The sequence below is a fragment of the Vicia villosa genome, linkage group LG4 (assembly GCF_029867415.1).
Source record: "Vicia villosa cultivar HV-30 ecotype Madison, WI linkage group LG4, Vvil1.0, whole genome shotgun sequence".
Classification (NCBI taxonomy): domain Eukaryota; kingdom Viridiplantae; phylum Streptophyta; class Magnoliopsida; order Fabales; family Fabaceae; genus Vicia; species Vicia villosa.
The window spans coordinates 153,972,222-153,983,408 of NC_081183.1; positions in this window are offsets into that span (position 1 = coordinate 153,972,222).

Consider the following 11,187-nt stretch of genomic DNA (forward strand, 5'->3'; position numbering starts at 1 on the left):
GTCAAATCAATTATCCAAACACTTCAGTGTTCCAAGTTCATTCTCCCTCTTCTTATATCTACTTTCCTTCTTATTCTATATCTTCCTTTCATTTTTTGTTTTTTCTTCTTATTCTCTATCTTATATTAACCCTATCTTTATTTCAATTTTATGATTCATCTCTTTTGATGAAAAATTTCTTCTTCTAAAGTGCAATTCAAACTAGAAGATTAAAAATCCATATCGATTTTTCTACCATTGTTGACCGCAGAACCTTCAGGATCTAATAATTTTTTTGATAATTTCTTTCTTTCCTTTTTTAGTTTCCCTTTGCATCAATTTTGTATCTAACAATAAGGAGAATAAATTGATATCACATTGTCTTTGTTCCAAGGAACCAAAAACAACAACACAAAGGTACCTCTTATACATTTCGTTTTGATAGAGAAAGTAAGGGTTAGAGGCGATGGTTGTGAAATTAGAAAAAGTGGAATTGGCCGTTGAAAATAAATGGTAAAGATAAAAGGGTGAAGGTGAGGGAAAACAAAGGTTAGGATTGGTATAATTTTGTGGAATTCAGTGTGAATGGAGGAAGAATAGGAGGAATTAGGGTTCTAGATTTTTGATTTGGTGTGAAATATGAAGAAAGAAGGGATTTGTAAGGGATTTTTTTGTGGAGATTGTTTGTGATAACGAATGAGATATGGGTTTATGAAAGTGAAGGGCGGAAAAAACACGTAATTTTTTGGATTCATGAGATGGATACTCTTGGTAAGAATAATTTATGGGTTCGTAGAGATTGTGTTCTTCGTAGGAAAGCACGAATTTGGGTTCATGAATTTGGGTTCTTGAATTTGATGTTCTTGTTAAGATGGGGTTTTTCTAGGTTTATTGATATTTTATTCTTTGTAGGGAAAGGATTTGTTGGGTTCGATAGGGTATATGAAAGGGGAGATTTTCTAAGTGATGAATTTTTCAAAAAAATTGGTGAATATGATGAATGAACAAGATGAAGATCTTGGTTTTGGGAGAGAGAATTCAGATACATTTTCCAATAGAAAAGGGAATAGAGAGAGTGAAAAAGGAAAAATGAGAGAAAAAAGTTTTGATTTTTCTTATCTGAATCAAGAAGAAAATAGGGTGTAAACTATGATTGGTCAATATACAGGAGACATGTTAGAGGTGCTGCAGGAATGAGGATAACATATGCAAAGAAAGTATAGGTAGAAGAAAAATGACGAAATAAAGGAGAAACACGTGTGAAGACGCCTGAAGAAGAGGAAGATGGAATGTCAAGTTGTGTGTATCTTTATTATTCATTCTTCTTAATGGTAATATAGTTGTAGTGTTGTATCTACTTCTATTATCTATATATAAAAATTGATTACCAACATATTTACATTCTAATCTAAATAAAACCTAATTAAACTTTTCTAATTAATAATAAATATCAACAATTAAAATATATATTTTAATGGACATTAACTCAAAGTCGATGTAATGGTATTTTTGCTCCCTTAATTATTTGAGTTACTATTACTGCTTATGAACTCTCCTATATAAATTGTTTTGGCTTCCTTTCCCAATTCGTTTTCCCCTAAATCGTCACTGTTGGTATCCTGCATTTCCCCCAAACCCTGAATTCCAAATCAAAGGTTGTGAGATTTTCAATTTCTTTTCTAATTTGTTTCATACTTGTTCATATTTCCAATTGATTTCATATAGTTATGAAAAACAAGAAGTTATGAACAAAATATAAACAAATATTGTTTTTGATTTTTTTTCTTGTTTACGTGTTTTTATAATTTGTTTCATAATTTGTGGTGTTTTCAAATAAAAAATATGTATGAGTGATTGCTTTATATAATTATGAACAATTTGAAGTTATGAACCAAATATAAATCTTATTTTTGTTGATTGAGCACATTCTATTATATATTGTTTGCCCTGTTATAGTGTTTTGAATTTAGTACTTTTATTTGTAGTGAAAATGATTCAAAAGTTTGATTGTGTTAAAGATATAACTATTCAAAAGAAACATGACGTCTTGCAGCGTGAATCATTGATGTCTGGAGTGTTGTCAATAATAAGGGGGTTGAGTATACGAGATGCTTGTGTGAAAAGTTAGATGGGGACCAAGGGAAATAAAAATATGAAGAAGAGTTTGAAAATGCGAAACTGTTTATTTGTTCATTGGTGTGTTTGTTTAGTTGTTTTTAATCTCATTTGGGGTGTACACTTCGTGAACTTAAATCTCTAGAAATACTTCACCTATTTTTTACATTAGTAGAATTTGTCATGAATTCTATGAGAAGGTGTTGGAAGGTGCTTATAGTTTTAATATTTTTTTATTGTTTTTTCATATGTTACTATTGTTATTTAGATGGAATATAACCGTATTTATAGAAGATAACTGTATTTATAAATTTGCCTTTTGCAACTTATTTTGTACAATTTGGAACCATCAAAAAATTTGGAACCATCAAGATATTAAGAATAATCATAAATAAAAAGGTCTAGATCTTTTCGGTCTATTCATTTTTGAATAAATAAAATTGGATATCTACATTTTTTAAATTTTGACTAGATATTTGTGTCAAATGTGTCTGATTTAGCTCATATTTTGCGACAATGTTAGTTTTGTTTTTTGAGTCTCATTTGTGTTTGGATGAATAAAATGATCATCAATTTTTTTATAAATTCAAGTTGATATCACTGGATTTTTTGTCAAATACATTATTATTATTATTATTATTAGCTATAACTACAACTGTGATGTTGTCAAAGACAAGAAACCAGAAAACAAGCAATATTGATCATTATCGGGCAGGTCCATACGATTTTGGTTATGACACACTACAATAACCAATTACATGAAAGAAAGAATTAGATTTTGATTGGTAGCATGATTGAAAGGAAAAATTTGCATATCAATTATGTAGAAAATTTCTTTGGCCACCTCCCTATGGGGGTCACCCCCAGCGAAAATACCAAAATACCCCTGCTTCGGAAATGAACTTCCGAAGCGCTTTTTTTTTGAAAAAATTGACTTATTTCGGAAGTTCATTTCCGAAGCAGGGGTTTCGGAAGTGAACTTCCGAAATACTGCGATTTCTGCAGATTTATCAAAACACTCCCCCTCCCCCAATCATTTACCCTAAATCAAAACAAAAAGTGGCAAAGGCGAAAATTTGTGCAAACAGAATTCCAAAGCTGCATCAAGGCTCCAATCACACTGCTAAACAACATTCAAAAGCCCTCAATCCTAACACTTTGTAAGTTTTGAAATTTTTAGATCTATTATTCAAATGCATGTTATTTAGGGTTTTAATTGCATAAATGATATATGGTTAGGTTGTTAGTAGTATTTAGGTTGTTTAGAAGCATTTTGATTTGGTTTGAAGTTTGGTTTAGGGGTCTGCCATGGAGGTTGCAGAAAAGTCCATCGCAGGGGTGTTTCGGAAGTTCATTTCCGAAAACACCTCCCTCCCAGTTTTCGGAAATGAACTTCCGAATTGTATCAGAAGTTCAAATTTTTTTGTTTTTTAATTTGTCTCGCATATTAATCGATTTCAACTGTTTACAGGAACATGTCAGGCAACCAACAAGCACGCAGGACTGCGTCTTCTAAAGAGGGCGCTAAGGGAAGAAAGGGTTCTTCAAAGAAGGAGGTGAAAGAGGTGAAGGAGGTGAAGGAGGTGAAGGTGGTGAAGGAGAAGAAGAAGCTTTTGACTGGTTCTGCTTCTCGTCCCCTGGGAGTCCATGGCTCGGACGCGCAGGCTCAGCCTTCAGGCGTGATCAACGCTGATGGTTCTGATACTGAGTGGGATGAAGATTGGTATAATTATCTACATTCGGAGGAGTTCGCTCGTCGAGAAGAATAACATGTTTTTATTTTGTTTGATGTGTATTTTGTAACGCTCGTCGGGCAGAATAACATGTTTTTGTTTTGTTTGACGTGTTTTGTTTTGTTTTGTTCGGATTTCGGATTGTATCGCACAGTGTTTTTGTATTGGATTTATCATGTTAATAAAAATGCGTACTACTGTAAGTAACAAATGACGGAGGAGGTGTAACCGGGGCCGGAACATATGACGGAGGAGGTGGATGTCCGGAGGAAGAAGAACCGGAGGTACGTCCACCGCGAGACAAAGGAGCCAATCATTGTAAGCTATAGTTTATCATTATCATCTGGGGACGTCATTTCTAAAAAATCAAGATTAAAAATAATAAGATTTTTTTCCCAATTTCTTGTAATGACGTCCCCTGATGATAATGATAAATTATAGCTTACATTGATTGGCTCCTTTGTCTCGCGGTGGACGTACCTCCGGTTCTTCTTCCTCCGGTTCTTCTTCCTCCGGACATCCACCTCCTCCGTCATATGTTCCGGCCCCGGTTACACCTCCTCCGTTATTTGTTACTTACAGTAGTACACCTTTTGAAATTTGGAAGCCTTTTTTTCTCCCCACCACTCTCTCATCCCCACCTACCCGTGTTCAACAATATGTAACTTTAATTTTATGTATTATTATCGTTGTAATCTTCACCCGATTAAATAAAGCGAATTGTTGTTGTTTTTCATTTTATTCTGTCCAGACATATTTTCGGAGGTTCATTTCCGAATTCTCCAAGGGGGGTGCGTTCGGAGATGAACTTCCGAAACACCACATTTTCTGAAAATGTAACTTTATTTCGGAGATGCATCTCCGAAACCAATTTTTTATATTAAAAAAAACACGTTTTCGGAAGTTCATTTCCGAAAACACCTTTTTTTCAAAAAAAATACCGTTTCGGAAATGAACTTCCGAAACAAGGGGTAATGTTGTAAATTCACCAGGGGTGGACAAGAAGGTTAGGAGGTGGGTGAAGAAAAAACCATTATGTATATGTTATTAACATCAAACATGTTATGTATTTGTTTCCATAGTTTTTGTTATTGTATTTTTATTCAAATTTTGTTACACGTTTCTTTATTAAACAGTGGGAAAGTTGCGGCTATAATTATTTTTGTGGAGACTTCTCAGTTGAAACTTTATGTAATATTTCAAGTCAATGTAATTATTATGTGATTTTCACTCATTTTTGTTTTATCAATTATTTGAAAATTTAATATTCAAAATAGAAAAATTAGCACGAAAAACATCTGAACTAAAATAATTCAGGATACTAGAAAGATTAAAAATATGTTTGATAAGACACAATTTTGAGTTTATAGATTATAGCTTATAATTTATAAGTTTATATGATAATTTAGACCTGTTTGGTAACAGTCTTTTCATCTCGAGCTTATAACTTATTTTGCTAGTTTATAGTTTATTTTTGAGACGTATTTCAAATAATATTTTAACTTATAGCTTATAGCTTATCACTATTTTTCTTTTTTATCCTTATTGTTTTAGTAAAAATACACTTTTATCTTTTATAATTTATTTTAATTTAAAATAAAATAATTATGTATTAAATATTTTTTATGTCATTTTACATTTATAAGTTATTTGAACCGCTAATTTTATCAAACAATTCAATTAACTTATCAGTTATTAGTCTCAACCATCAACCATAAGCTACAAGCTATCAACCATTAGTTATAAGCTATCAGCAAGTTTATCAGCCAACCGCTATTTTTACCAGACAAATCCAAAATATCTAAATTTTATAAGATTGTTATCGATGTCTCTATTAGTAAAAAATAATTTAAAAAATTAAACTTTGATATTTATTACCTACTGTTGTATATTAAAATTGGTTAACAATTTCTTTATTGATTATTATGATTATTGAATTTTTTAATAATAATCACGATCTTAAATTTTGTATACATTTTATTTTTTTATATATCTATAACAATATATATATATATATATATATATATATATATATATATATATATATATATATTTATATATATATATATATATATATATAATATAATATAATATAAAGACAATATTTTATTTTGGTGTAGTCTATTTTTTTACCATTTTTACCCTTACAATATTGTGTAATTTACCTAATAATTTCTATTGGAACCGTTATTATTAACATTCACATAACTCCTCTCCCTTATATAACTTTCACATGTTGTATTTTTTAAAATTCAATTTAAATAAAAAATATAACTTATATTTTCACGGATGTATAATGAAAAGCTGACAGATGGGCACTGAATATCCATCTGGACGCTAGTGGACAATAATGAATAATAATAATGAGTAGTACTATTTAGTAGTACGAAGCAATTTGAAGAAGAAATGTAAGAATGAGTATGTGTCACTATTTTAGTGGTAAATTTTAAATTATTTTTAAATTTAACTTTCTTTTTAATAGGGATCATGGAGTTGTGGTGATAATGGATAGTTAAGATCTATTCTTGCATTTTTTATTTATCCACTTTCTTACTAATAAGCATTTTCCATAATAATAATAGTTTAAACTTTTAATAAAAAATCATAAATCATCCTTAAAAGGGCACCATTTGACTTTTTATTATTTACATGGATGATTATTTTTATAAAAGCAAAAATATTTTTTATATTATTTATATTCAACTTTTTACTAATATGGTAATTGAGTAAAGTGACCTAATAACGATCAATATTGATATTGTGAGTGAGAATGTGACAATAATAATAATTATAATTAATAAACATTTATTGATTAGTATTATATATTAGTATGCTCCTCTCAAGGTCTCAAGTTTGAAACCCGCTAAGTACAAATTGCTTATTAAAAAAAATATATATTAGTAATATATTTATTGTTTAATATATTAGATTTAATAGTATTAAATCTAATATAATAATAATAATTATTAAATCTAATATAATAATAATATATTATATCTAATAACATAATAGTATTAAATCTGATATAATAATAATTAATAATACTAATATATTAAATCTAATATATATTAGTATTATTATAATTATTAATAATATGTAATTTTGGAATTTTTAGAATCGAAATTGAATATTTATTATACATTTTATTTTATTTTAGTCTTATGAATAGTCGTATATATAAATATTTTAAATAAATCATCATTTATTAGATTTAATCGTATATTTTATTTTAGTCTTATGAATAGTCATATATATGAGGAGGGATAGTCTTACTCCAAGAGTAAGTTATCAAGACTTGCTGCTCATCATGACCATTATTTTTTTCAATCTAATCGTTAAAATTAATAAGTAATTAAATGTAGAGAGAGAAAAATAATACTCGTTAACTTTAACCATTAGATTGAGAATAATCAATGGTCGTGATGAGGAGTAAGTCTTGATAACTTACTCTTGGAGTAAGAATATCCCTCCTCATATATATATATATATATATATATATATATATATATATATATATATATATATATATATATATATATTTACTCCAGGAGTAAGTTATTATAACTTACTCCAAATCTAGACCATTGATTCTTTTCAATCTAATGGTTAAAAATAATAAGTAATAGTTTTCTCTCTCCATATTTAATTACTTATTATTTTTAACCACTAGATTGAAAATAATCAATGGTCTAGATTTGGAGTAAGTTATAATAACTTACTCTGGAGTAAATATAACCCTCCTTTTTATATATATATATATATATATATATATATATATATATATATATATATATATATATATATATATATATATATATATATATATATATATATTTCTAAATAAATTAGATGATTCAATAAATAGGATAGATATTGTTAAATTCTTGAAATTGTAATCGATAAATAAATATGATGTAAGAGTTATTATAAATTACGAAATTGCAAGTCATATTTTAATTTGATCTTAAAAATATGCGAATCAAAGTTATACTTATTATTATATGAATAATATTTTTGAAAGATTAATAAACATAATAAATCTATTAAATATTTTTATTTATTTTTTAAAATATGTGAAAAATATTATGGATGATTATTATAAGCATAGTTTTAAAACCCGGACCATTCTGGTTGGTCGAATCGGTTAGACCGTGAACCGGTGAGTAGAGCGGTCCGGTAAGATCTTCAGACCATTTTTGCAATTGATCCGGTAAAAACTGGTGTGACCCATCCGAATCACTGGTCAGACCTGTGAATTGGTGGGTTTCTTATTCGACGAGTTAATTTTTATATATTTATTTTTTATCTTAATTATTATTTTACAATATAATAATACTTTAAACTAATAAAAGTTTTTTAAAAAATCAAATTATAAAAAAATATAAAACTATATTTTCTTTTATTATTAGAATTTATGTGGTCCAACCGGTAATCCACTGATCCGACCATTAACCTAGTGATTAGGGGTGGGAATAGGCCAGACCGGCCTACAGGGGCCTACGGCCTAGCCTACATAGGCCTAGGCCAGGCCAAGCCTATTTAATAAAGAGACCAGGCTTAGGCTTTTTTAAAAGCATATTTTATTAAATAGGCCAGGCTTAGGCTATTATAAAAGCCTATGAAGCCTTATAGGCCGGCCTATATTTTTATATATATTAAAAATATGTTAAATAAGTTGGTTCATGTATGTATATATATTAAAAAAAACTAAATAGGCTACCATATATATATATATATATATATATATATATATATATATATATATATATATATAACAAATGCTAAATAGGTTCACTTATATATGACCTACAAGACTTCTTAAGTTATATAGATTAATTGAAAACTTTAATGAGAGACATGCTTTTTAAATAGGCTTTCAGGCCAGGCCAGACTTTTAAAAAGGCCAGGCCAGGCCAAAAAACTGAGCCTATGATAGGCCGTAGGCCAGGCTTAGGCCTTTTAAGTTTATCGTAGGCCAGGCTCAAGCCTTCTAAAGCCTAGCCTAACCTATTTTCACCCCTACTAGTGATCCAATAACTTGATTGGATCGATGACTGGTTCGGGTTTTAAAAAATTAATTATAAGATAAGAGAGTATACATTTTGTCCTCTATTAGAATTAATTAGATTATTTATAAAAAGTAAAATAAAATAATATTTATGATATATTTTAAGAGAGAGAGTCAATCCACCAAATTGATGAGTAGGAAGAGAGAGTGTTTAAAAGAGAATCTTATAATAATATACTACTAAAATTTTATATGTAATCTATCATATAAGAAAAGTCTACCATTTCCTCATCTCTTAGCTATGCCACATCAGCCTCTCTTCTCACAAAATTCCACATCATTCCTTTCCCATTGTAGGATTGAACTTTAAACCTCCAACCTCTCATGATCTCGCAGTTACAAATTATTTACTTTCTCTGGCCATTCACATTCACAACTGCTTACAGCACTAATGACCTCATATAATGCTTCTGCCTTCCAAGCCCCTTCTGCCTTCCAAGCCCTCCACCTTATCATTACTATATATAACCATCATACTTTCACAGTATCTATCATATTCATCAAACCTAATCGTGGAAAATTTTGGTTTATACTATTTTTGCAATTACAGCCATTCCCACGACTATTCATGTGAAAAATTTTGGTTTATACTATTTTTGCAATTACAACCATTCCCATGACTATTCATGGACAAACCGGAATTTAACATTTTTTTCTTTCTTTTCTTGATAGAAAATATCTTTCATGTTATTTGCAGGTTGAATTTGTAGTGTATCATTCTGAAGTACTAATTGGCGTTTCATGTTATTTGCAGGTTGAATTTGTAATGTATCATTCTGAAGTACCAATTCGCGTCACTTCATAGTATATGGTTCGTTTTTTACATGGGTTGTTTCCAATCCCTATTTTCTATTTTTTAGTAACAATTTAAATATTGTCCTAATATGTGTTTTGGATTTTTTTCTGGTGCAGAAAGTAGAAAACATCGTCTATACGATTCGTTTGAAATAAATATTCTTCTTTGACTGTCCCGAAAGTTTGAGCTGTAGAAGTAGAAATCAAGTTGGCTGGTGTCAATATACAATGGAGAATCTGCTTGAAATTACTGGGTTATGCTTGTGCAAGTTTTGTCAAAAATGTAGATATTATACTATGTAAATAACATGATATTTTATATTAATTCATAGAATGAACTTTAATTTTTTATATTTTAAGTGCAAATATTTATAAATAAATCTTAATTGATTGATTTTATGTTTGAGTGATATTTATATTAAATCTTAGTAATTATAGAAATTGTAGATATTATAATATGTAAATAAGATAATATTTTATATTAATTCATAGAACTAAAGAATATTTTAGTTAGGTCAAATTAAGAAATTAAGGTTATCAATATATACAAAGTTAGTTTTATAAAATATTATTGATATTTATTTATTATAAGGTCGAACAAAACAAAAAATAAAGATAAAATATTACAAATTAAAAATGTATACATAATTTTGAAATTTATATGAAAATAGAATCAAAGAGTAAAGAAAAAAACATTATATTTGTTTAGGTAAATAAAGAGTTTTGAAATGAAAAGACATAAATCATTTACCTATAAAAAAATTAAAGATCATAATCATTTTACTTGATTGCAACTTTAATTTTTGATTTAATCTGATTGCAACTTTTGATTTATTATTTTTAATTTTGTGATTTAATGTGATTACAATTTTTAACTTCTTATCTATAATAATCCAAACATTATGGTCGATTTGAACGTGATTTTAAAGAATGGTTTGTTGAAATAATGAAGCAGCACACCTATTTTCTTGATATAGAAATAATTAATACATTATTGCAAATTTTAATAAATAAATTTCATTGATTAATTGATTTTATCTTGGAGTGATATTTATATTAAATCTTAGTAGCTATAAAAATTATAGATATTATAATATATAAATAACATAATATTGTATATTAATTCATATAACTAAAGAATATTTTAGTTAGGTCAAATTAAAAAAATTAAGTTTATCAATATATATATATATATATATATATATAATTTATAAAGTTAGTTTTATAAAATATTATTGATATTTATTTATTCTAAGGTCGAACAAAAATAAATAAATATAGAATATAATAAAATATTACAAATTCAAAACATATACATAATTTTGAAATGTATAAGAAAATAGAATCAAAGAATAATGAAAAAAACAGTATTTTTTTTAGGTAAATAAAGAGTTTAGAATGAAAAGACATAAATCATTTACTTATAAAAAATTTAAATATCATAATTATCTTTAGTAATCATTGATCGATTGATTGCAACTTTTAATTTATGATTTA